The sequence below is a fragment of the Agelaius tricolor genome, unplaced genomic scaffold, assembly GCF_023055355.1.
Source record: "Agelaius tricolor isolate 1412-34295 unplaced genomic scaffold, bAgeTri1.0.p SCAF_8, whole genome shotgun sequence".
Classification (NCBI taxonomy): Eukaryota; Metazoa; Chordata; class Aves; order Passeriformes; family Icteridae; genus Agelaius; species Agelaius tricolor.
Genome location: NW_027269268.1, coordinates 24,855,233 through 24,882,708, shown reverse-complemented (window position 1 = coordinate 24,882,708; position 27,476 = coordinate 24,855,233). Strand labels below are relative to the sequence as shown.

The window sequence follows — 27,476 nt, the reverse complement described above, 5'->3', positions numbered from 1 at the left end:
AGCAACAACTTCCATTTTGAAATAAACTTGGCTTTCATATTGAAATGATCCCTTGAAGAGGTGAGAGCAGTGTGCATGTTAAAGAAGTAGATTAATTATCTATAATGACTCACTTTGGCTCAGCTGACAGTGGGCAGGAAGATCCTGGAGTGACCCTCAGCCTGGGTTCCCTGGGTGCTCCCATCAGGAGTGTCTCCTGGTTCCTCCAGCTCAGTACCAGGCTGGCTGCCATCTGCTCCCACATGAACAGCTGAGCCTTCTCCTGTGGTGGAGGAGCCCAGCTGTAGCACTGGAAGGCTGGGGCTGAGGAGGGCTCTGCCCTCACGTGTACTGACTTGGCAGTGGCAGTGCTGCTGTGTCAGACTGGAGCTGTCTTTGTGTGAGGTGATATAATGAAGACATTTCCTGAGAGCTGACAAAATCTAACTGCATTGCTCACAAAGGGAGATTGAAAGCTGATGTTCAGCTCTTGGGAAAGCAAAATCACAGCAATTCTTTTCTGACCATAGAAATTCTTTTCTCTTGTTTTGGAAGAGATTGAGTGTCTTTTAAACTATGTTGCTTTTTTTTTCTTTTTTTCCCCCTAAGTAAATCACACTGTATTTTAATGGAGCTAAATATACAAAATAGAGAATACCTATCCATAAGCAGAATTATGAGACAAAAATATATAAAAGGAAGCTATTATTATTTTTTTCCTGGAAGATTTCTCTGATGTGCAACGTTTTAAATTGTGCACATAAATAAGTTTTCAAAGATGCCACCATGAATAAGAATTTTGTTCTATTTGAGAAATGCATTTAAGTTACAGCTATGCTACTCCTACTAGTATTGTTATTATTAAGTGAACGATGGTGTGTTGAACACTTTGAAGCAGACAGATGTCAACTCATCTAGAGAGATGTATTCTTAACCAGTAAAAACTAAAAATTATCTTATTAGCTCTTATAAGTCTCATCTGAGACCTAAATTTGGATTTTGCTAATGTATACGATAAACAATTTCATCAACAAAGTGTCTAAGCATCTTCTGATTCTTAATGTAATTATGACTTTAACTAAAGCCTGTAACTGAATTATTTAGGTTGATTTTAGGCTATGAGAATGCCAGCCTTTTACAATTTATGAAATGTATTCCTTACAATTTCATTTAATAGGCTCTTACTTCCTGTTTCTTACCTACTTCTTCTGTGCATCTTTCATTACTTTATTCACTTTTCTTCTTCATCCTTCATCTCCTCCAGCTGGATGATCTGTCTTTTTCATCAATATTTTTGCAGATGGAAGTTTTGTAGATTTCATACTGCTTAAGTGAACCCGATGGGGTGGGAGTCTCACAGTGAATGTTCATGACCTTGCAGCATTGTTAGGCTGCACCTATGTAAGTGTATAAATGTGTGTAGATATGTGTGTGTGTATATATATATTCTTACTTGATGTTAGAATAAGTCATAGCAATAGTCTCCTTTGTTTGTTGCAGGAAAAGTACCCCAATACCCATGCTTAGATGTTTTCAGAATTGTTATCCCTGAATGGAAGAAGAGGTGGTATTTACAGACCTAGGTTGAGCACTGGTAATATTGCAAGGAGTGTGAGGTGGAAAGGGTTGCAATCATTCTTTGAAATAAGAGAATTTTTATCCTTTCTATTGTTTTTAACAAATGTAATTTTATGTTAATACAGCCTGAAAGTTCTAATTTTATTTAGACTGGGTTTCTAATTTTCTAGACATGACACACATATAAAGAAATATTTTTTCCTGTAGGAGTGCCTGACATCTAAATATACAAAGAACATGTGGGTTGAAAATAGAGTTTTACAGTAGTAGCTTTTTTCTTTAAACACAGCTGAGTAGTTCTAGCCTTTATCCGCCATTTTCTGGTTGAAAGTTGCTTGTCAAGAAGTTGACAAGGAAAGTCACTTAAAACAAACAAACAAAAACAAACAAAAGAGGAGTGTTGGTGAAATGGAGAAATTGCACCCATAGGTGAGCAGACAGCATAGAAAGCAGATGCTCCTGCCTGCGTCATGCCCGTAGTCATCCTCTGCCTTGAGTAAACTGGGCTCTGCAATTCAGAGAAGGGCAGCTCTCAGCTTTTTGTTACTCATGTGCTACCAGGGACTCATGCTCAGGCAACAATGGGAAATTTCAACGCTTTTCTAAAGCAAACAGTTCCAAAAATTGCAACTGTAGGGCACTTGATCTAAAAAGGGATTTGTACCTGCTATTAATTGGATCCAGGGTGGGCTGCACAGTGTGCAGCAGTAAGGGAAAATTTTTCCTTTGCGTCACAAATGCAATGAAACTCTTGACCCAGTGCCACTAATAGCTGTGGCTTAGTTGACACAGTCTTGTAGCTTTTTTAAGCTAGTGGGACTGCAACAGCTCAGGGCTGTGGGAAGTATTTCATTCTTAGCTGAGTAATAGGAGAGAACAAAACTGCTTCATTCATTGCTTTGTGTCTTACAGACAGCAGCTTTTTAGTCTTTCTGGTAAATGAACGTTACAGTATTGTAATTATAGGTCTTATTCTGTTTTGTGTCACTTCAGTTTTCCTTACTGCCAGCGAGGGAAAATCATCTAGCAAGGGGTCATTTTTAACTGCGTTTTCTATCTGAAATGAGAATTTCACTGAGATAAGAAAGCTCTGCGTTTTCGATTAAGTTGGTTTAAGTTTACTGCTTAAGCTGGAAAAGTCCAGTGGGATGAGATTTAGATGATAAAATACCTTGTCAGGCAGCTGAAGAATATAGGAGGGAGGGAGCAAAAGCCAAGTAGGAGGAAATTCTACAATCTATTTATGAGATAGAATATTATTATAAGGTAAATTATTCTTAAAATACTAGTATCTACAAAGTGTTTATCAATACATGATGTTAGAAAAAAGGGCCTCAATAATTTTTATGAATATTTTAAGGTGCAGACTTTGTTCAAGGTTTTGAGACTTTGTTCAAGGCTTTGAGACTCATCCTTCTGGGAACCATGGAAATGTTACCTTTGCAAGCTTCCCTGAAGGAATTTTTAAAATCTCCCTCCAAAAATGTTTGGCTGAAATGGAGATTCTGCTAACTTCAGAAAATACTAAGTTTCTACTTCAAAAATATTTTCTGTTTCTAGATTTCTCTTATTTTAATCTGAACCAGTTCGTTAATGTCATGAAGCATGTTTAATATCCAGTGTGTCTTCTTTCTGGTAATTCTCTCTGAAGAAAACAAAGGACAAATCAAGAAAATTTTCAAAGGTGTTCAGTGTAGATTAAATTCATCACTAGAGTGAAAAGGATAGTTTTTTTAATATGATCATAGTAGATTTTCTGGCAGTGATTTTGCTCCTGTGTTTAATGGTTGCTTTTAAATCCCAGAAGCAGATAGGTGGGGGTGGTTTCACATCTTGGAGGTGTTACAGTATAATCCTGACTTTCAGATCTGGGATATTTTGCTGCTTAGAGGATGGGAGATGAAGACTCTTACTTTCATGAAGCTGAGCTTTATGAAACTGGGTTTTCCTTTGCAGAGTATAAATGGCATGGGAGCTGTTGTTAGTGTTTGGAAGTCACTCCCAGGGAGTCTTAAACTGTTGCACTATAAAAATGTGTCTGACAATTGATAATGTAATGATAATCAGTAAGATGCTCAGCAGTACAAAGTAAACTTTTAATCGGTATGTGATGTGAAGAAACTGCATATATTTATAGCGCAAGAGGGATGGGTAGTAAATCTTATTTCAGTCCTGAAAATGAATTTATTAGATGTTTTTCATCAGGAAATTGACAAATCTGACCCTTTGTTAATTTAGGCTCTTAATAACTACTTCTGACTCTCTTAAAAAATGCAGTTTTTCAGTGAGAAAAACAAGAAAAAAGTTACTTATATCTGAAAATATTCCTGGAAAAGATGACTTCAGAAAGTGTACTAGAGAGCAATTGTAACTTTTTTCCCTGATTGTTTTTGATTGCTATGGGCAAATGATGAAAAATCACGCTCACCAAAGGTGAAATAGCTGTGTGGAGGAGGTGGGCACTCTCAAGTGCTTAGTGGAACTTAAAAGAACTATAGCTGGTATTGGATCTTCTTAGGCTGGATTTTCTTCCAGTGGTTAAGTAGGAGTGTGATTACAGAACAAGTGCTTTTCGTGGTATCCTCACATTTCTTGGGACTTAACTCCAAAAAGTACTACTTTTATGTGGTATTGGTAAAAATTCAGTTTTTTATTGAAGCCTGAAAGAAGAGATAAATAAAATAGCACATTACATTTAATCTTATCTTCCAAAGCAAGGCATGCAGGCAGAGGTAAGATAAAAGTATGATCAAATTAATCTTGCAATGTTTAGAAAGCTGGTAGTGGGAGTAACACAAATATAGAATTAAATCTGTGGAAGAGGTGTGTTAATTTATAAGGAATATTATTATAATAATCTTCAGAAATACATAGGGAGAGTTGCAATGATAAGCCTGGGAGTTTATGTTGGAGGGTGCTTTTCCTTTAGGAAATAATTTTATTGGCTTTTTTCTCCTGCATGTGCCCTGCTCAATTAACCACTCTTAGATACTGAGCTTCATGGAAAAGTAACAGACAAAATTATCTCCTGCTAGACTCCTGATTCCTTGGTCAATAAGCAAAAATCTGAATAAGTTTATTTCAGTATTGCTTTTCAAAAAATGTTCTCAAGTTTGAAAGTAAGCATTGGATCCTTCAGAACAGGAAGTTGAGGGATTTGTTTTCTGAGCTGCTACAATTTAAAATGAGAAAACTGTATTGTGATAATAAACTCTAAGTTAGTATGGCAATATCCATCAAAGTATAATAACTGATTACAGAAGTAGGTAAGCATCATAATGCCGAACTGTATTTGATTGGAAATTAATATCTTTGAACTAGTTATGTGACTCTGCTTTTGGTATACTTTCACAATTTTAAGATTCAATTGCAAAGTTAGTCCTTTTTTTTTTTTTGGTCTTTAGTTTAATAAGACTTTGACATTCTTATCTGGATAAAACAAAGATGGATGAATAAAAGTCTTGTGCTTGTTTAGAAGAATGCTGTATCACAGATTTCTAAACTTAATTATCTTTATTTAATCTGAAATACATTCCATGTTTGTTAAAGAAATAACTTTTTCTGATTTCCTTAGCTTCTCAGGTATGTAGAGTTTCAGCCAGGGAATGTGCTTTGTTTTGAACTCAGTCAGTGACCCCTGTAAAAATGTTTAATTAACTTTTGCCAATGTCAATATAGTTCTATTATACTCAGCAGGCTGGATGAGCTCCCTCTGGTGGCTCATTTACATTGAGGTTCTGTTCTTCATAGCTGTTTACTCAGGAAAACAAGGCTGCTGACCCCAGGTATCAGTCAGGCATCAGTTCCTTCTGGGCTTACACTTTAATTGAAAAACATCAATAATTTCCTTACAGAATGAAACAAAAGCATTTAAATGCACAGGAGGTTCAATTCATTAGCAAAATAGATAAAGAGCTACTGGGTAACAAAGTAAGCAAATACAACCAAATTGCTTCCTTCTAAGTCAAAATCACACAATAGGTGGATGGCAGTAATTTAGCAGTGTCACCCACTTAGAATACTGCTTATTTTTAAACTTAGGAAAAATTTTGTTATATTAAACAAAATGTTTAGACCTTGACCATGAAATTGTTGAGTTTAGTATGAGCAAGGAGGAAGTAGGGTAGAAAGTAAGATCACAAACATGGGCTTCAGGAGAGCAAATTTTGGCCTCTTAAGGGATATTCTTGGAAGAACCCAAAGGGAACAGGCCCTGCAGGAAAGAGGAGTCCGACAGATTTGGCTGATATTGAAAGATCACTTCCTCTAGGCTCAAGAATGATGCATCCTGATGAGCAAAGTTGGGCATAGGCAGCAAGAGATATGTATGGATGAATAACTCCTGTTATTCAACTCCTTGAGCTTAGGCCTGAGCCTAAGCAGGGAACACACAAGCCATGGAAACAGGGTCAGGCTGCTTGAATGAATATAGAGAGGTTATTGAAGTAGAAATGACAAGGAAAGTCAAGGCCCATCTGAAATTAAATCTGGCCAAGGATGTCAGGGAAAGCAAAAAGGGCTTCTTCAAATACATCAATAATAAAAGGAAAAAATAAGGGTAATGTGGGCCTGTTACTAAATAGGGGGCGCTGGTAACAGAGGACACAGAGGAGGCTGAGTTACAGAATTCCAGCTTTCCATGGGCCTTCACTGGCAAGACCAGCCCTCTGGAATGTCTGACTCAGGAGACCGGGATGAAGGCATGTTGTAAGAAGGATTTTCCCTTAGTCAAGGAGGATTGGGATAGAGAACACCTAGTGGTGAAGACTTGACATCCACAAGTCCGTGGGCCCTGATGGTTGCATCTGTGAGTGCTGAGAGAGCTGGACGGCATAGCTAGACTGCTCTTGATTGTCTTTGAAAGGTCTTGGTGATGAGGAGAGGAGCCTGAGGATTAGAAGAAAACACATGTCACCCCAGTCTTCCTAGAGGGCAAGAAGGAGAATCCAAGGAACTGCTGGCCAATCAGCCCCACCTCATTCCCTGATAACATGATGGAACACTCATCCTGGGGCCATCTCCACCCACATGGAGGACAAGGAGGTGTCAGGAGTAGTCAGTGTGGATTCACTAGAGGTAAATCAACAAAGATGGTGAAGGGACTGGAGCATCTCTATTATAAGAAAAAGCTGAGGGAGCTGGGCCTGTAAAGCCTCAAAAAGAGACAGTTGAGAGGGGACCTCATCAATGTCCGTCAGTAGCTGAAGAGAGGTTGCCAAGAGAGTGGAGCCAGGCTCTGCTCAGTGGTGCTGAGCCATAGGACAAGAGGCAATGGGCAGAAACTGATGCACTGAGCACAGGGAAGAACTTCTTTACTGTGTGAGTGACTAGAACAGGTTGCCCAGAGAAGGTGCAGAGTCTCCCTCACTGAAGATACTCAGGAGCTGTCTGGGCTCATGTTGATGAGCCTGCCTGAGCATGGAGGTTGGACCAGATGACCCACTGTGGTCCCTTCTAACCTTTCCATTCTATGATACTGTGAAGAAAATGATCCAAGAAGGTGAAATCTGTGGTTTTAAAGTGGGTTAATCCTGTAGATGAACTGCGAGTTAAAATGAATCTGGATATCAAAATTCATTTAAGCTATTTCATAGCATGTAGAGAAGCATAATCTCACTTTTTATAGTCATCTTAAAATTAAGAAGCCAGGGGAATTTCTGGGTCAAAACCACCAGCAAATTTAAAATGAGTTGTCCACTTCTGTAATGTTAATTTCTACAGATACTTTCTAATTTCATGCTGCTGTAATTTAATGACATCCTTATCATCCTGGCATTGAGACCTCCTCTCTCTGAAGCAGTGAGAGAAGTTTTGAAGACAGACAAGATGCAAATTGGACATAAGGTTGAATATTTGTTCGATATAGAAGTTTTTTAAAATTAAGTTATTGTCAATAAAGCAGGTTACAGAATAAAATACTCAAAAATCAGAAATTACAGTTTTTGAAATATGAGTATTTAGACAAAGATAAAATTTTGCTTGGAGAAAGAGAAAGGGGTCACAGCAGATGAGATTAGGAGAGATATAGCAATGTTTATAAGGAGATCAGATAGCCATGTGAAATAAAGGGAAAAATAGAGCATAATCAAGAATAGACACCTGTAGGAAGTTGAGAAGAAATATTTTTTAAAAAGTGGTTTGAATATTTGCATGTTTAAATTATGTCTTACTTTTTTATATTAAACATTCTAGCAGCTGAGATTCACAGAACAAATAATTGAGCATGGCTTATCAAGCATGGCAAATCTCTAAATTGAAAGTCTGTACACTTTCAATATTCACACAAATGGATTTTTTATTTTTTGATCACAAATTGTTAATCTGTCTTTTTTTCTTCATCAAATAACAGTTGAGAACACAGTTTGTAGCATAATACTGTGTACCTGAATATCTGCATTAAAAATAAACAATCCTGGTCTTCCAGTATAATTATATGTGACTAGTAACAGGAGCAGGTGGGTTAGGAAATAATTTTCTTTTATGCAGGTTTTTTTGAACAGTTTCCCACTGTGTTCAAGTTCAGGATCTCTTTGATGTTGGTAATCAGACTATGAAAACAAAAAGGTCTAGTTTTTGAGGAAAATTACTGGTGTACTTTGTACAGGACTAAGAAGAATTGGAAATAACTTAGTTGGTGCTCCCTGGGACAATGTTTATGTTTTTGCTGATGATAACTATCATTTTCCAGTTATCCTTTCATAAAGGAATATGCTGATCCAGACTGATCCTTAAATCAGTCTGTGCTCCTGGCTGCTGCCCAATTTCTTTTTCCTGTTCTACCAGTGCTGTAACTGGGTTGCTTATACTGTTGAACTTCATTCTGTTTCTCATGCTCTCATCTAGAAGGTTGTCCAAGTCTCCCAGGATTGTGCCCCCATCCTCCTGTGCTGACTGACAGCTGTTTTTATACTTCGTAATACTTTGAAGTAGTTTTGTTTTGTATCCCCCTATTTTTCCCAAATGGTTTATCCCAGACTGTACTCCCCTCCCTTTACCTGTGTTATTTCTCTCCCGGGATGAGATCATCCCCAAACCCCCACCCTGGCTCTCTGTCAATCACTCAGCCTCCCATCCCCTCCATCAAGAAGTTTCGGTCCAAGTTGTCGAGTGATGAGCCAGAGGCCAGGGGTCAGCCCCCCAAGCCTTGCCCCATACGCTGTCCTAGATGTCTGTCCCCCATCATCCATCCCTTAGGGTCACTTATTGGTTGGTAAAATGTTATCTACTTTTGGTTTCCACCTCCCTTTAAATGTGACCTTGGCACATCTCCCGGGGCTCTCGGCAGGAGGCCCCTGAGGTGCAGGAGCTCCTTTGGGACTCCTAATAAAACCTTGGATTAACCCCTGCTAAGAGTCGGCCCTTTCTCTTCTACCGATGTCTCTGGTGTCTCTTGTGCTGCACAGGCGCCCAGCCCAGGTGCCCTCAGCACCCTCGGGGCACACACAGACAGTGTCTCCCTGCTGTCAGCCCAGGTGCCCTCAGCACCCTCGGGGCACAGAGAGTGTCTCCCTGCTGCCAGCCCAGGTGCCCTCAGTACCCTCGGGGCACACACAGAGAGTGTCTCCCTGCCAGCCCAGGTGCCCTCAGTACCCTCGGGGCACACACAGACAGTGTCTCCCTGCCAGCCCAGGTGCCCTCAGCACCCTCGGGGCACACACAGACAGTGTCTCCCCCCAGCCCAGGTGCCCTCAGCACCCTCGGGGCACACACAGACAGTGTCTCCCTGCTGTCAGCCCAGGTGCCCTCAATACCCTCGGGGCACACACAGACAGTGTCTCCCTGCTGTCAGCCCAGGTGCCCTCAGCACCCTCGGGGCACACACAGACAGTGTCTCCCTGCCAGCCCAGGTGCCCTCAGCACCCTCGGGGCACACACAGACAGTGTCTCCCTGCTGTCAGCCCAGGTGCCCTCAGTACCCTCGGGGCACACACAGACAGTGTCTCCCTGCTGTCAGCCCAGGTGCCCTCAGCACCCTCGGGGCACACACAGACAGTGTCTCCCTGCTGTCAGCCCAGGTGCCCTCAGTACCCTCAGGGCACACACAGACAGTGTCTCCCTGCTGTCAGCCCAGGTGCCCTCAGTACCCTCGGGGCACACACAGACAGTGTCTCCCCGCTGTCGGCCGTGTCGGGGCTGCCCCCCGGTGTCTGCTGACTCGGGACTGGCCCAGGGTTCCTGAGAGGCTCGCGGAGGGACAGCTGGCTTTGAAAGCTGGCCAAGACCTTGAGTCCGTTCTTACTGAGCAGTGCTGGAACTCTTTAAGATTAATGGATTCGGGTTTGCAGCATTTAACCCAAAATTGAACACTGCTTGCTAAATTTTGATGCTTCTGTCATAAAGACTGTGAACCACTTTAGAGAGCTATTCAAATCCCTTTTTTGTGTATGTCCTTTAGAACTGGGAAATAATATTTTGTGTGGCAGTGTCTTTATTTACCTTTTACTCTGAAGAGGCACATGGACAATACCATTTAAATTTTGTGTGCTGGTGGAAATGAGCAGCTAGGCAGCATGGTGTGCAGATTACTTCCTCTACTACAAATGCATTTATGTATTATAAATACATATATCAATATATATTGTTATGAAATTATACTGTCTTTACATTGCTAAAGGTCAGAAACATTTGTAAGCAGAGGGGTGCCTGGAAGTTCATTGTGAAGGTAGATGTTCCTCACATCTGAACTACAGAGGTAATAGGACCTCCTAGTACATGTGGGCATTCACACAAATTGGGTATTGCAAATTAGAATAAACATAATAGAAGTCTTGTCTGTGTAGTGAATAGCTAAGTGTCACTGTAGTATAAATAATTTCTTCAGTGGACATTTTAACAACATAATTTCAGTTCTTTTTTGTGTAAATTGGTTAAATACATAGTCTGCCCATTCTGCCTAAAAGTTGGTGATTTACTTTTTCTGATCATTTTTATAAATTTAGTTACATTTAACCAGAAATTCTAAATGAGCTGTTCAAGTTACTGGCAGTTTTTAGAACTTTACAAGTCTTCCCTTGTTCCCTATTTCATGGGGACACTCTAGTGTGATGAGGGAATAGTATGCTTGGTTTAATTTAAATAAAGTAAGCTTAATGCAGACATTACACTGAAGGTATCCGTGAAGGTCTTTGTGTTTGGCGGTGAAAATCAGTTGGTTTTACTTCTCTTTGCTTGGACATAGCATAGCTGATTGATTTTAATACCTGGGGGCAACATTTTATCGGTTTTATCACCATTCTGTCGTTTCATATCTCACTGATCAATTTAAGTTTTGGCTGGGTAAACTTTTATTTGAGGTACCAGTCATGTTTTAATTCAGTCTCAGCTATTACTTTTTGATCTTTAACTCGATTTTTGACTTTTACCATTCCATGACCTTGGATTTTCAGATGTTCTAGAAACATTCTAAGATGTTCTACTTAGGTAATATATCTGCACAGAATATACAAGTGGCAAATAGATTCCTCTGTGTTTGCACTGACTTCTGTTAGTCTCTCAGTGGAGGGGAAGATTACCTGTGCTTAGTGATGCTGTTGATGAAATGATGTGTAATAACGTCCAATATCCTGTGAATGGCAACGTAGGAAAAATATCCAAAGATATTAGTTTGAAATTTTCAGTTGATTGCCTCCTTAATACCTTTAATACACCTCTATTGCTCTAATGCACCGTATTACATCATGTGGTACTTCTCAGCAGTTCAGTCAATTGCAAAGCTGAAGGAGGCAAGGAAAAAAGCTGCCAAAACCTCCCTAAGGATCTAGTAACATGATGGCTGCATTCCAGTCTGTACCAACTTCATGGGGCATTTAAAAGGCAACTTCTAATACGGTATCTCACAGCCATTCATTCTTATTTGTGAAGAATGCAAATTCTATTCAAGTTTTTAAAATAACTTTTAAGTTTTGCTTCTGCTGAGGACTTATTTGAACATGACTTCTGCTGAAAACTTGCATTCCTGATGCTCCTCCATGTGAAGCCAGCCCACAGTGCAGAACAGTATTTAGGACATACTTATTCAGATAGCAGAGAACAACAGGTTTTCCCATTCCCATCTAGAATCTGCTGCTTTGGAATATTTGTGCTTGGCCAAAGATGTGTTTCATGATTGCCCTAATTCCATGACTAACTTTGTACTCCTGTAGGCTTAAGGCTTGAGAGAAAATCTAAAGAAATTTTTCATTTATCTGAAAACTTTATTCGGTTCTACTGTCAGCTTCAGGATGCTTTGGAAGCCCAAGGGATTGGTTTACAGCAGTCCTATTTGGTGTGCATTGGACTACTGCTCATTGCACTTTTAATTTAGATATTAGAAGCTTCTGCTAGATTAAGTGACTGTACTCATGCCAGTTGATTACCTACTAGTATCCATCTGCTTCCAGAGCTGCTGTAGAGTTCAGACTTTTGTCTCTGTACCTAAGTTGTGATTATGAGAGAAGCAATACCTGTTGGTAAAGGGAGCATACCATGCACAGTGTTTGTAAGTCCTCTGTTTAATTTTTGGGGAAAGTGAAAGCCATTCCTAAATCTCAAGACTATAGACTATTTGTCTATACCTTTTTGTATATTGTGTATTCATAGTTAGTGTGTCTTTTTTACCAATAATGTGAAGTCCAAACAACCAACTTCTAAGTATTTTATGTCCACGATATTACTTCAATACAGCTTTTTGCTGAAAGATCATATAAAAGCTGAAGTACATCTTATCCAAACATGATTTTGTGTGAGTAAAAAAGAGCTAGAATTATCTGTTTCTGATAGTGTTATTTATGCAGGTAAACTTAGGTTTTCTTTCAATTCAAGAGTCTTGTACAAATTTTTCTGTAAGCAATGGCAGGGCTATTATATATATAAGCAGAGCTATTGTATACAAGCTGCCAGTGAGCTTCTGGTACACTAGTACATTGTTTCCTTGCAATTGTATTACAAAATAATTGTATTGCTGTCTTTCATTCTCTCATTGGCACTTGCATCACCATGGCTGAACCATTAACCATAGCTGATCAGATTGTCTTCGTAGTTCAAAGCAGTGGTCTTGTGTAAATAGGTATGCTGAGAAGATGATGTGCTCCTTATTAAATTAAACTAAAAACATAGTGTGTTTTTATGTATGTATGTAGGGTTATAATTCTGATCCCTTTTTGCTGTTAGATTGTTATGGAAGTGGCTCTAGGCATGTTTTGTGCAGGGAATGTATGGGTCCTGAGTACCAAGGGGAATGTTTTGGGCAACTGAAAATAAAGATTTGGATTCCTTGGCTTTTCTGAGCTGGGATTAGTAGGGTTTTGAGCAATAAGCAAGAGGAGAGAAGGGTGGTAGTTCTCTTTTCTGTAGTTACTTGCTTCAAGACCTGTAAATTATATTAATGAAAATCAATTACTAACGCACACCCAACACATACTCCTTTTCTCTGCCAATGTCACTCTCACCTGCTCCAGGTGAGCAGTTCTCTTTTGTTATTGTTGCCCTCCTGAGGTTGAGACCCTATCATGCTGCTTTGCACAGCAGCTTCATACTTCACTGAGCAGCTGGCGCACTGTCCTTCAGGTGAGGCATGGCTCTGAAATTACGACTCTTTGGGTGGTACATTTGCCAAAATTAGTGTCCTTTAAATAGGACACCACAGCCTGTTCACCTTGGAGGATGAGTGGGAGTAAATACATTTTCTAACAAGAAGGGTTGTGTGTGTATATATAAAATTACTTTGTTTATAACTTAGGGACTCTGGGAGCTAAAAACAATTGTAAATTGAAATCAATAGTTTTGTTTAAGATGTGCTCTGGTGTTCTGAGATCATAGGTGTATTAATACCTGTGCAAAAGTTGTATGTTTTATAATTCTACCAGAGTAAACTTGAAAAAGCAAAGACAGAAAACTGAACTTAATGCTAATGAAAAATGATCCCAGCCACACCTCTACCGCTGACTTTTACAATATGCATCTGGATATGTCCTGTATTTTCTAACAGCTTCCTTACTATGGAGCAGTGGTGATCTCTGTATTTCTGGGTATAGCAGCATGAGGCTTGGTTGTTCTGCCACTTAGGCTGGGAAGAGCCATGTTCAGCATATGTACAGGGAAGGCAATTGCACATGAATTTGAAGTCTCCCCATGGTTAAGAAATGTAATTAGTGAAATAGTTAAGCAGAATGCAAGCATGGAGCTACCTAATGTCAAAATATAGCCCTTGTTTGGAACTAGGGAGCTTTGTTATATACATATTGATGTCATAGGTTCACTGTGGGGGAAGAAAGGGGCCATGCATCATTTTAGAAAGAACTGAGTACATCACGCCCTGTAAGGTCCTTATTCTGGCTAAAACAGATGGGATTAAAGAGATTACTGGTTAACCCAGAAATCTCTGATTTAAATCTCAAGTTCATATGATTTCAAATGCAGAATTATTGGCACAGTATCAAAAGGCAGGTTGACTTTTTAAAGCTTTACTAGACATGAAAGCACATTTACAGGAAGGTTCCATTTTAATACCACAAACCTTCTACTTTTCTATCAATATTTTTATCAAAGAGGTGAGTGATTATCATGACAAAGCAGAGTCAGGTTTAGGAGTTCATAATCTGGTTGTGCCTCAGAGGAAGGAGAAGAGTTTTTCTGTAGCTTTAAAACATTCTATTGAACTAAAAAGGAATTTCCTTTGCATTATCATCAAGTTAAAGATTGAAGTAAAACTTTACTAGCCTGGTATATAACATTTCTTGTCTTTGAATATTTCTGGAATGAATTTTTGGTTTACCAATGTCTTGGTGGAGCTGGAGCTTGTCTTTTTTTTCCTTTATATTCAAAATCTCCCTGTGTATATGGAAAGTTATTTAAACTTACATTCAAACTGATTTTGGAATATTGGAAATTAAAAATGGAATTACCATGTAAAATATAACTAAAAATGTGTAAAAGGAAACGTGTAAATGGCAATAGACTTAATTTTATTCTTTGTAAATCTGTTCCATGACTATAGATATATAGAATATATATGTTATAAAGATGTGCACATATACTCAAATCTTGCAGCATCTCTAAACTCCTAGCACAGATTATATTTCTTTGTTAATGCATTGATGAACTCTTCTCTTACAGCCTGTCAATATACCTTAGTTTAAATCAGTGATGTAAAACCAGGATGTCAACCTGAACCAGATCTCAATTTATCTCAGGCTAGTCCCTTGTAAGCTCTATTAACTCAGAAGGAGAAATAGTAACTAAAGTAGTGGAGTAGTGAATCAACAGTATTTTAAATCCTCCCCACTGGCTTTGTAAGAGAATCCAGGCTGTTTATAATGCTATTATTTCTTGTCAGAATTCTAAGTGCTGTTCTGTACAGCTGGAAATAAAGATGATGTATTTCAGGGCTTAGGTAATATTTTTTTTTCTTTAATTGACAGCATATTAAAACACTGGTGGTGCCTGTTGGGGGATTTTTTTTTCTTATTCCTGCATTATTTATGCAGAATAATTTATACAGCTAAGAACTTGGCTTCTGATCTAATAATTTCTTTACTATTTTTAATCAAAACCAGTTTTGCTGGCATTCCTAATACTTATGAAGAATAATAATTTTTTTAGAGAAGTAGAAACAACAGGAGTTTCCTTTCTTCATATCCATTTTTGTAATACAACACCTGTGACTTTGTTCTGTTGTTTTGCATTTTAAGGGGAGGGGAAATGCTGAAACATTTTTCCTGAGTGTTTTGCTCCACAGTGACTAAAAGCAGTGAAGCTGTTGGGAGGGAGAAGCTCACATAAGTGACATTCTCAGGGTGTGTGTGACTACTGTAAAGGCACGTGTGTGTCTGCCTCTGCTCATCCTGCAGAGCTGGCTTCTGGGCAAGTCTCGGGAAAAGAGGAGCGCAGCAAAGGGTTAACTTTTTACTATCAACCTCAGGAAGGCACATTTGCAATCCTTCCCAGTCTTGTCTTCCTTTTTACACCTCGATTGCTCACTGCTACTCCTCACTTCAAGGCAGATCCCTTGACCTAAGCAGATTATTGTAGACGCATGAAGGACACAGCAAGCTCTCCTGTGCTTTTAAAGGAGGAGATTTTGCCTCCAAAATAGGACACTAAGCTTTTCAGCCTTCTGCTGCTGCACCTAGCGGGCACGAGGCAGTGTCTGGGGGTGCTCAGTGGGCTCCTGTGGAGTCGGATGGGAGACAAAAGCAGAAGTGGCAGCTGCTGCAAATGTGGGAGCCGGTGCTGTTAGCGGGAAGCGATCGCTAACCAGGGCCTGTGAGACCTGGGTTTCCTTGGTTTCCATGACAGTTATTAGGTAACACAGAAATTGAATTGTCTCCCACAGTGCTCTTGGGGGATAGTGGTATGGTGGGGTGCTCCAGGGACACAGACTTGCAGCAACTCATCACTCTAAGCATGTGAAACTCCCTGGATTGTTGTGCCTTACTTCTTTGTTTGCTGTGTCTCGCCTGTGTTTGCAATTTGCTCTGCTTTGTTGATTTTTTTTTTTTTTCTTTTGATGGAAGACCCTGGCTTCACCGTTTCTCAAATAATATTTTCCCCTTTTTATTTAGAGCTGAGCTTGGCAAAGAGAGGATATGAACAATTATACAGGTGGGCTACTCGGGGGGAGTGAAGATATAAGGCATCCAAACAGGTTCTGGCAACGTGCAGCTCTGTAAGAATGCCACTCCAGCAGATTTCTGTAGTGCCAGCGCGGGAGACTGCCAGCAATGGGAGAAGTTCAATGGGCACAAACAAAGAGAAGAGCAAGGAGGTGGAGGTAAGAGGAAGGTTTCAGTTTGCTGGGACAGGGTGATGTGCCTGTGGTAGGCAGTGGGTTTGGATGTGGGATGCAGGATGCGGCGTGGCTGGAGCGCTGCAGAGTGCTCAGGGGTGCAGCTGTAGCACACTGCAGGGGATGCTGTGAGAGCAGCACCTCAGCCTTACAGGGACAGGGAGCCTGCTTCAAAAGTCAGATAAATTGCTGAAGGAAGTTACAAACTGCATCGGGGGTTTTAATGCTTTCTTTTAAATGAGTGCAGCCTGCTTGTACTGGCAGTCATTGTTCCCTATAAGCTGTCAAGTAGCAGTTTCTTTACAGTAGGTTGGATGGAAAAGTAGTTTTAGTAAAATTCCTGTCTTTGTTTAAAACCAACAAAAATACCGTACTAAAGCCTGTTTTTCTAATGTGAGCGTCCTGGTATAAGGACACTCACATTAGGCATAAGCTTAGTCTTTTTACCATTTAAAAGGCAGCAGTGTTTTGTTTTTTATCTCTTGACTTTCTTTGATTTGTAAACATACACAAGTGTTGTTTCATCAGTAAAAACTGTATCCTGTTATCTCCCAGTTAAAAAGAAACTGTAGGTTCACATTACATTAATGGCTAGTACAAAAAGAAATACAGAAAATCTGTGCAATTTTAATGGTGTTTTTACCTGTAGGAATCTCTTTTGCCATGTATAGGTTAAGTATGCATTGTGCAAGCCCAAAAAGAAAAGCATTCCTTACAAACCCAAAACAGAAGTAGTCTGTTGATAGATATAGCAGTAAATGTATGTAACATAGACATCTGCTTTTTACAGACATGTTTCTCGTCTCTGTGCTTTTCTTTTCCTATTGCTGTATGGAAACCAAGGAACTATTGGGAAAACAAACACGATGTCTTTTAAGTATTGTGTGAGAGACTGTGACAAACTGTGTCCCTGAAAGAAGTCTTTCTTCTGGTGGATTGTGTGGCATAGCTTTCCAGAAATTGTTAAGTTCAACAGGTGGTTGTTGATATTCATAAGAGGTCTGTGAGACTGTGGACAAGTATTGTTTGGGGTTTTTTTTATTTTTTTATTTTTTAAATTAAAGATAATATTTTTTCTTAATATTTGGCTATGACAAGTTCACTGAAAATGATTATTCTGTTTTTTGTTTGAGCACTTTGGTATAAGTAGCATCCTTCCCTGGAAGTAGTCTCCAGTTGTTAACTGGTAGCACATTCATAAGAGTCATAATATTTTGGGATTTCTGTCCTGAAATGGAAAATTTTGGTTTGGTTTTTTCTTCCATAAATTGGTTCAAGGGGAAGGTTCAGGTGAAAACCATTCTGTGTATTAAGGCTCAGGGTGTGAAAAGCAAAAATATATCATGTTACCTGGCTTAAATTGTCCTCTTGAATTCTTGTTTGATCCTTCAGTTAACTGAAGAATACATGCAATATTCATACAGGAGTCAGATAAATGTGAGACTTAGTTGGGAGGGGGAATTGTGGAGAATCTGAGTTGTGAGAATCATCTCATGCACTTTGCTGTTTTGTTTTTTTTTTTTTCCCTGTGAGGGCTGGGCTGGGTCATTTCAGCAAGACTCCAGTATCTCAGAAAACAGTTTCTTCTTGAATGTTGTGGATGTATCAGAAAAGAGTAAAATGACATGTATAACTAAGTTCATTAAAGTTCTCTTCTAAACTCAATAGAAAAAGTACCAAACACCAACCCTACAAAACTCCAAACCAAACTTAAAGTACATGGTACTCACTGAAATGTATTTGCCAAACTGCTCTCTGCTGGTCAGAGCCTAATCATTCTGCTCAAACTGCTGCTTATCCTATAAGGCTTATGGCTGGAATTCATACAGTGTAAAAACTCCCTAGTGCTATTGATGGATATAGTAGTCCAAGCACTGAAGACTGCTTTCCCCAAAATATGTACTTATGTAAATTGTGATGATGTTCAGCTTTGTTTTTTGGGTGTAATTTGAGAGTAGTGAACCAGCTTTTTTATTGTCTAGACAGAGATTGCTCAGATGTCTGTAGATGGTGGTCTACCCCTGCATGGTATGGTTCTCACACAGGGAAGCTCCCCTACCTGGTCCTCAGTGTTTGTGTTTGTGAGGGTCTTCTGGGTTCATGGTATTCTGATATTGTTTCTGCAAGTACCTACTTCCTCTGTCTTTCCATCAGCAGGCTTTTTGAGGTGGAAGCTAAGTAAAGTAGTTAAATGGGCTTCTAGCTGAGAGCATCAAGCTGGTTCAGGAAGACATGGAAAAAAGAAATGTCCAAAAGGTCTTCCAGTTGCTAGGGTTAACTACTGTTAGGATTGTACGCCAGATCCTATTATTGCTGAAGAATTTTATGTTATGTTCATACAACAGCATTAAAATTTATGAAGAAGAATTCATCTTCTGTCTAATTGCAGAGCTGGATGCAGTGGACTGTTTCCAAGTTCATGGTGAATTCGTAAATCTGCCTTAGTCATGCACAACTGAGGTTCTTAATGATGAAACTCATTCTATAATGCTTTTCTGTGATAGTTGGATGCTCATACATATGCTTTATCTGAAGGTTTTAATATGTGTCTGCACACACTTACAGATGATTGCCTAACACTGATCTATCAGTAAGGATATTGAGTGCAGTATCACTTCAGAGCCCCAAGTGCCCATAGTGGACCTCTGGCCAATATTGGGAGTAGAGGTGTGATAACAATGCCTACAGGGAGACTTTCTCTGGGGTGTCCTTTGTGGAAGTAAAAACTTTAGTGCCGGCCATTCCTGCAATCCTTCAGTGATTTGCCTCAATAATAATTAGCAGAAGTTGTAGCTAACAATGGAATTTGCATCAAGTTTAGCTATAGAGCCTCTTTAAATGTAGCCTAAAGATGAAGTAGGTTTTTTCCATAATGAAGCAGTGAAGATGCTTAGATGTTGAATAACCTGTTGCAGCAGCTGTACACTATATTTCCATACACAGGTATAATCTTCTGCTAGTTTGTTTCTCTGATTTTAGGAAAGCTCACCAGTCATTATTGCCACTGGCTTTGCCCCAAACATTTAAGTGTAAAAACTGTCTTTCTTACTCTTTTACTAATGCAGTTGGAAAAGTTTGTTGCAGAAATGAAGACTAAAGTATAAAGTGCATTCACAACATGATGTGGGCTTTTTTTTTTTTAATAGTTAATTGAGCTTTCTTTGATATTTGAGAAATATCTTAAGTTTATAGTGAAGTGTGGAATTAGGTTTCTGTGACAGAGAAAAACCCTTGGGTGTCTGTTTTCAGAAGAGTTTACTAATAGAACTGTTGTTCAAAGTGAATTAAATCAGTAACCTAAAGATCAAATTATGTCATCAGGACTCCAAAATTAGTTAGTTTTTTTAATACATAGGTTTCAGTGCCCTGGGACCAATGTCATGGTAACATATGACCCCCATTTTATATGTATGTAATATTTCAACAGTTACTTTGAACATCTGGTTGATTTTCTCTGCCGTAATAAAAAAGGTAAATGTATATGTTTCCTAAAGAACATGGTTGAGGAAATGCCTACTCTGGCTCATAATTTTATTATTTTGTTGCGAATATACACCGTGAAGTTCATAAAGTAGTCTCAGTTTACATTGGCTTTTGTACAGGCATGAATTATTCTAAAGTAAGTTAAATACAGAAAGAAAATTTCATCCAGTGAGAAAACTGGAAAGGCCAAGTGAGTGAAAACACTCACACTAACAAAGAGTTTGCAAGGGTCATTGGATAAACCGCCATGACTACTGTGGAAAGCCAGACTTGAATGTTGTACACTTAGAGTGGTAGGAGCAAGTATGTAAAAGTCAAAAATTGTCAGAAGTCAAAAATTGTGTGGTAGAGAAGACATTTCTTGATGCCAAACTAAATGTGTAGATACTGCACCTCTTCAGCCTGAGCAGTTTTCAATACATGGTACTGAAAATTTATGAGTTACTTGCAGGTAAAAATTTCAGAGCAGAAAATAACCTAAATGAAGAAAGCAGTGGCAGGTGTCAGTCAATCTTGATTTGGTTACTTTCAAAACTTTGATTTAAATAAAAGAGCCCCAATAACCAAATAACCTTTGTAATATGGTTTTTGGACACACTCAGATGCTAGTATAACTTGCTTGTTATAGAGATGAGTCTTACTCTGTTGCCCCAAAACCTAACCCAATATCCTAAAGAAGTTACGAAGTTTGATAGTCTGTAGTTAACAAGTAACAAATTAGCCATGCTATTGTTGATTTATTTTTAGTTTTGATTTTTTGCTCATAACTGGTAAATGGTTTTCTTATGCCTACTGTGTTTCTCTGATCTTAATATTCTGGCAGAGGTGATGATGACTATTAGTTTCCTTCACAGAAGTTCACAAAATGCAATAAATTGCAGGGAGGAATCCTCACTCCACTGTGTATTGTACTTTGGCATGAAATTTAGTTCTGCACCCTGCACAGTTCTGTGCTTTGAAGGAAACTTGGGACCTCTCTGTTCTTCAGCAGAGTTCTCATATTCTGCCTTCTCAGAAGCAATAAGACCTGTTACTTTGGAGGCTTTAAATGCTACCTGGGAAATACTTGGCATTTATGAAGGAGTATAGTAAATTGAATTTGAGCTTGGTTTTTCTGTACAGTTTGTACCTTAAAGAAAAAGAAAGAATATGTTGCTTGAATTATGTACACTCATTTATTGTGTAGAGCACGCATTTTTTGGTAAGGAGATCTTCAAGTCAGAATTGAGACTGAAACCTAAGGGGTCTTGTGAATGGCACTTGTGAGTAACTGCTAATGTTTATTTTAAGCACTAGACTAGAGTAACTGCTAATGTTTGCCTTAAAGCTTGTAAGTAGTTTAGGAGAAATTGACTGGTTTTTTTAAAGGAGGAAGCAGTAGCTAAATGTTATTGATGGGAATTAATTGTTTTACACTTATCTGCGTTATCTCACTTATTACCTACTTAATTTTAAATAGATGTAATGATAGACAAAATATTTTTCAAGGCTTAGACTTCCTTACATGCTACAAAGAAAGTGCTTTTACATTTCTGTTAAAAGATTTTCATGGCAGTTGTGAAGTACATACAGAGATAATTGATACTTGAAACATCTGTAATTAAGGAAAAAAGGCAAAGGCCTTACATATTGATGTTGTTTTATTGTCTTACAGCCTTAAGTCAAGTGATGTATTGGGTTTTGTTGTGGGGTTTTTTGTCTGGTTGTTTTGTTTTTGGGATTGTGTCTGTATTTTGTTTGGGTTTGGTTTGGGTTTTGCCTTTACATAGGGAAGCGTAATCTTTAGTGTACTTAAATTTGTTGGTGGCTTTGGTCACTTTATAAAAGGTTGAGAATAGGGCACCTCCTAATATGTGACAATTTCATTTATACCAGTGCTAATAAAATAGCTTAAGGCATATAATGCAAGGAATAAAAGCCTTAGAATTGCAGGATATTGGTGAAATAATTCATAAGCCAGATAGATGGTTTCGGTTTTGTGGCTGAGTATCTCATATTCTAAAAATTTCTTAGGCAAATTTCTAACTTAACAGATAGAGATGGTCATTCATTACCTAAAATACACTGGGATTTTTTTTCTACAGGAAGGGTAGGGATGTTTCTTTTCAATGACAGCTGACTGGGAAGAGTCATGTAATTCCAGTCTTGTTAGGAGGTATGATTTTTTACTCAGCAAGAGATGTGGGGGTGGGAGAATGGAGAGGGGAAGCTCTGGCATATGAATCAGATTACTGATGTGTTCTGACATGTATTGCTTTCCTTTCATAGTTTTTCTTAATGTAAAGCTCATGTTGAACATGATGTCATACACAATTTATGACAAAATTGCTGATACTATTTATCATCAATATTATATGGTATTTCTTCTTTTCTTGACATGACCATTGTTTGTACTTCAGTGCTATGTTTGCATGGAAATCCAACTGCATCTGCAGTTGAAGACACTTCCTAGTGAAATTTGTCAGTATTTTTGTGGTGATAGATTGCTTCTGTGATCAATGGTTGAAGTGCTCCCAAAGTACACCCATAAATCAGCCTGTGGCGTGCTTAGTTATCTTTAGGATGCTTTAGAAAATTGTTTATCAGTAAGTCTTATGGTCCTTGTTTGGGAATTGTTACTCTTTTACTGTTACTCATGTGGGGCTTATGACAAGCAATTTCATGACAGTGAAAGAAATGGGAGAAGTTAACATGCTGGGTTTGTTATAATAATTTTGAGACATTATTTCTTTTTTTTATATTTCTGTGAATAAAAACATTACTGTGCTACCAGTAAGAAAATAAGAGATTCCTTGCTGTGCTTTTATTAGCATGCTTTGGGATAATGCAATTCTTTATAGGCTGCTTTTCCTGATAAGATCATGCAAAGGCTACTGGCTGCATGGTCTTTTTTTTTGATCAAGTTTGTTATGAAAAGTCCGTAAAAGCATATTTCTCCAATTTGCTGTGTATTGACTAAGCATCCAATACTAATATTGATTTAAAAATTGATCTCTTCACTGATAAAGGATTTGAAGCTCAAGATTCCATATTGGAGTAGCTTTCTGCCTCTTTGTTTGTAGCCAGTGCTTACAATCTGTTGGCATGTGTCTTTTGTTGCTGCTGAAGTCTGACTATAAGTTTCATGAAGAAAGCTTTTATAATTCCTTATATCTCTGGAACTCCCAGTTCAAATAAATTGAATTGGGCTTGTGTGTGTAGTTCCCCCCCAGTCTAAAATGTCTCTGAGTATAAAATATTAGGCTTCAGATTTTATTTAATTTGGATTTCTCTCTAAAGTTAATTGGACGTTTTACTGAGGAAGACTTTCCATATTAAAATTAATTGTAGAATTTTCCTGCTAAGTGGTGTTTTTTGAAAATAAATGCAAAACCCCAACAATCCAAAACCATGAACACAAAAGTTTTCCATCTTTAATTGATGGTTGTTTTGTCTTCAGCTGTAAGCTTCTATACTTTAGTTTAATGACTTCCTTGGGTCCTGATTTATATTGAAGCAATGTCTGTAATTGAGACAGTTTGCAGAATGTGTTGTAGTGTCTAAACCTGGTAGCTGAATAGGGTACCAGGAACTGGATACAGTTCAGGAAGCTGAAAAACAGATTATTTTCTCTAGATACCTTTCACAATATGAACAGTTCTGTGAGCTGTTTGCCCTGGTGGAGATGCTTTTCTTCTGGGGGGTTGGCGTGTTACAAATAAAGTTCAAGTGCAAGTTATTGAAGGCGTCAGCAGAGTCTGTGTCCCAAGACTCATTTTAGAGAAGTATTTTTGAATTTAGTCAGCATTTTTAAAAATAGCTTCCATGGTCACATACACCCCAGCATATTTTGTTCTGTTTGAAGATGACTCTCAGGCATTGAAATCTGGTTGTTGGCAACTATTTGATTAGTTAAGAAACAATACAATAGAGGCTCAAATTGCTTGAATAAACTGCCAGCATTGCAAAACTGATGCTAGCCTAATAGGTTCCTCCAGTTTCATCTGCATCTAGCTATCTGAACAAGAAATTTTAAAATCCTGTGTATTCAGGCATATAGAATTCTATAAAATTATTACTAGTAATACTAAAATCGCTTTTATTGACAGTAATATTTAGTTCTTCTTCATAACCATGAACAAAATAATGCTGAGTTTGGTATGACTTTTTTTTTCTAAGGCAGAGAACACTTGCCCAACTTGAGGGTCTTTCTCAAAGACACTGTGAATGTTCATCAATCATACCATGAAAGGGAAAGATTATTTTCTGTCTAGTGGAGACACTTTCAGCTCATATCACCAGCTCTGGAAGCTTCCTGGCTTCAGAGAAATGTCATAAGCATATTAGAAATACAGTTCTAATTTCTGCAATGTGCACATGTGTAAACTACTCAAATTGCAGGAGGCTTGTTGATTCTTGTCCTTTAAAATGAGGTGCTTATTGCAGATCTGCTGAATTCTGTTCTTAGAGATGAAGGCATTGTTCTGCCACAGCAGAGATCACCCAGGGTTTGTCACAGCCCCTGGCCTTCTCTCTGCTGCCAAGGTTTTTCTTATGTCTAGAAACAATTTTCATAAAATACACACATCTCTTACCTCCTATTTATATGTATGTTTGTAACTTTATGATTTTGAGGTTTTCTTCTTTGTCTTTTTTTCCCGCTTTTGTTTTGTTTGGTTTTGTTTTCAATAAAAAGGCAAGATTTTGTATTGGAGAGTGTAATTTAGCAGTGTCACCTTACTTTTAATGGGAGTACAAACATCAGCTGGTTTACATTTCAGGATGGAATAATTTGACTTTGATAAGAAGATGGAGGTTGGCTCTCAGCCTACTTTGAAGTATCAGTAGATCTTTCAACTCTTCTCCTGGACTTTGAATATGTGAGATTCAGGACTTCATTTCTGTATCAGTGCTGCCTTTTAAAATTGTGGCAGCAGGAGCAGTATGTGTAGACAGTGGAAGCATTTCCTTGTTCAGATTAGGTTTCTTAGGACTATCCATGTTGTGGAATGAAATTTTTCAGTAGTTAGCATGTCTGTACCTTCATTGATCTCAGTTATTAGCCAAGTGTGTTCAGAGATGCAGTCATAGGATTATGTGAATATAGGAGGTTGAATAATTTTATTGTCAATAATAAGGAAACTGTCTCCTGGAGTGATTAGGTGTATGTCTTAACCCCCTGACATGTGATCCTAAGGAAACCCTTTTAGTTTACTCACTAAATATGTTTGAGATTATAGCTGTATTTTACAGTACCATCATGCTGGAAAAGTTCAAAGTAGTTACAGAGATGTCTTATTGATTTTAAAGAAATGCTTGTCTTATTAGAGAGATTTGTTGTCTTGTGGCAGCCCAAATAGAAACCCCCCACACTGTAATTTCTCTTAAAATAATCATGCTTGCAGATGCTTAAAGGGAGGCTTTTCCATCCTGTACTCTACCATTACTGCAGTAGCCTGTTGCAATGGCTTTGTTGTCGTGAGAGGGATAAAGATGCAGCAAACACTTCCCCTCTTAGTACTCCTTGTGCTTCTGGGCAAGAAATCAGGAACCTTAATGTCAGTATAGGACACAAATGTCAAGTATTCAGTGCAAGAACAAAATGAAGTGAGGGTAAGAGTCTCACAGCAATGCCATGTTAGTATCTGTAAGTTTTAGCTATTCCTTCCCTTTTACTTCAGGCACTCTTTCTTTGAGAGGGAAACAAAATCCTTCTGATCACTTTTCCAGTGGTAGGCAAGACATTAACACAGGGCAAATGGTTAATTGGTCAAACCTTGTGAAAGTAGCTGAAATTTCACCTGTGTTGGTGAAATACATGTTTGCTTTTTGGCAGTGAACCCTGCAGTGCTGGTGAGTAGGCACCAGGATGTCTGAGTATGCTGTCTCACATGCTGGGTGCAGCTGGAGAGTGCTGTGGTTTGGCAGTGTACATGGCCCAGAGAGGAGTCAGTTTGGTAACTGTGAATACTGTGTGCATGGAATGACACTGAATCTGCAATTTTCTGAGCACTTCCAGACTTCTGCTCGGAATACAAGAGCTCAGACACAGGTGGTAATGTGAATTGGTTTTCCTGAACTGACAGTGCTGTCTCACTGTTACAGATGGGCAGTGACAGGAATGCCTGTTAAGACCCTCTAATGCTGCTGCAGTCTCCTCCAGTGAGGAAAGGAGGTCACAGCATGCACAGGGCAGTGCTGCTGCGAGCTCAGCCTATCCACATGCTGTGCCTGAAATCTGTTTCAAGTCTCATTAGTGAGGAATGGCTGCTGTAGCCCCTGTCTGCAGGTAGTGTGCAGGTTTGGCCCTCCTGAGCCACTGAATGCTGGTTTGCTGACAGTCCTCTTCACAGGATCCATGGGCAACCATTTAATGCAGAAAATAGCGTAATTTTTGATGGAAGTTTTTCTGCTGTATTTCTTCCTGCTCCCTTTATTATCTATGAATGCTGTTCTTTGACAATTTGATGGACTACATTTGATGGACACCTTGCAGTGCTCTGACTTTGGCTCTAATTCCAGATGTAATTTTCTGTGCTTTCATTTTTCTCCTCTGAAGTGTGGCACTGCTCCTTCTGCTTTCATAGAACATTACGAAATCCCCCAGTGAAGTCCATTTTCTCAGGGATGTGGATGTGTTTTGTAGTTTCCTGTGGGTGGATCCTGCAGGTAAAAAGTTTCCATGGAAACAATAAGCCCTTACACTTTTACCATTCCCACCTAATCATGGAAGTTCTGTGCATACGACAGATTTTGGATCTACCTATTTCTTATGTGGAGACTCCATGTTTTTGCCATTTTAAGCTTTGTTTAAAAACCAAATGTTAGTCACTTACCTCTTGTGCCTGTCTTGAGTGTGGTTGAGAATTTGGACTACTTGTTTCACTGTCCATTTAAAATTTCTGAATATTAATGCACAAGGACAAAAATCATAAATTATAAAACATTGGAAGACTAATAGTAGATAAAGTTGAGAAGGTTAAAAGGTGATACCAAATGTGCAAGGAGTTAAAAAGAAACCTTTTAAAAAGATAGTGAACTGGAACATCATCATTCAGAATTGCCTTCTTCAAAACATTTCAAATGCAAGGAAAAGCCAAACCATTCAGAATACATTTTGCATATTTTCACAGACTGTAGTATCAAACTTTTTCTCTGCAATCTTAAATGCAAGGCAATGGTTTGTAAGAGAGATTTGGCATTCTTGCTTAATAATACAGCTCTAAGAATGCATTGCTCTTTTTTTACTTTGAGATTTCATGGTTTCTGCATCTGCCACCAGCTAACCTGGACAGAAGATTTTTAGTTCATTTAAGATCTTAATATAGAACTCTCTACTTTTGAATTGCTGCTGTCCAGCTGTTTTAGGAGAAATATGACAGAATCAGTTTTCTCTCTGAAGCTAATGTAACCTTTATTGTCAAACAGCTAAGCTTAAACAAATAGATTATGGCATGACTGGGAACAGCTACTCTGCTGCCACACTTCACAACACTGCTGTGACACAAGTGACCGACCTGCTCTTCAAAACTTTGAGGTATCACTTTTGTGTCTGTTCTGAAAAATGGTAAACCTGCAGCATTTTGCTAAACACAAAAACATTATTGTGAATTAGGGAAAAAATTTAAACATCTGATCATTGGGTTGTTGATTCGTATAATGTTTTTTGCTGAAATGATTACCCCAGATAATA

General features: G+C 38.6%; 1 protein-coding gene across 7 annotated transcripts in view; it reads left to right on the top strand.

Moving 5' to 3' along the window:
- The window catches only part of MARCHF1 (membrane associated ring-CH-type finger 1), a 226,004-nt gene that overhangs the window by 82,372 nt on the left and 116,156 nt on the right, over positions 1–27,476 (top strand). For 4 of the 7 annotated variants that reach the window (XM_071431996.1, XM_071432003.1, XM_071431998.1 and 1 more), the window contains one exon: positions 16,098–16,306. The exons of the other annotated variants lie outside the window; for them this stretch is intronic. The gene's annotated coding sequence lies outside the window, so the exon portion shown is untranslated. The remainder of the gene's footprint in view (positions 1–16,097; positions 16,307–27,476) is intronic. 7 annotated transcript variants of the gene reach the window in all.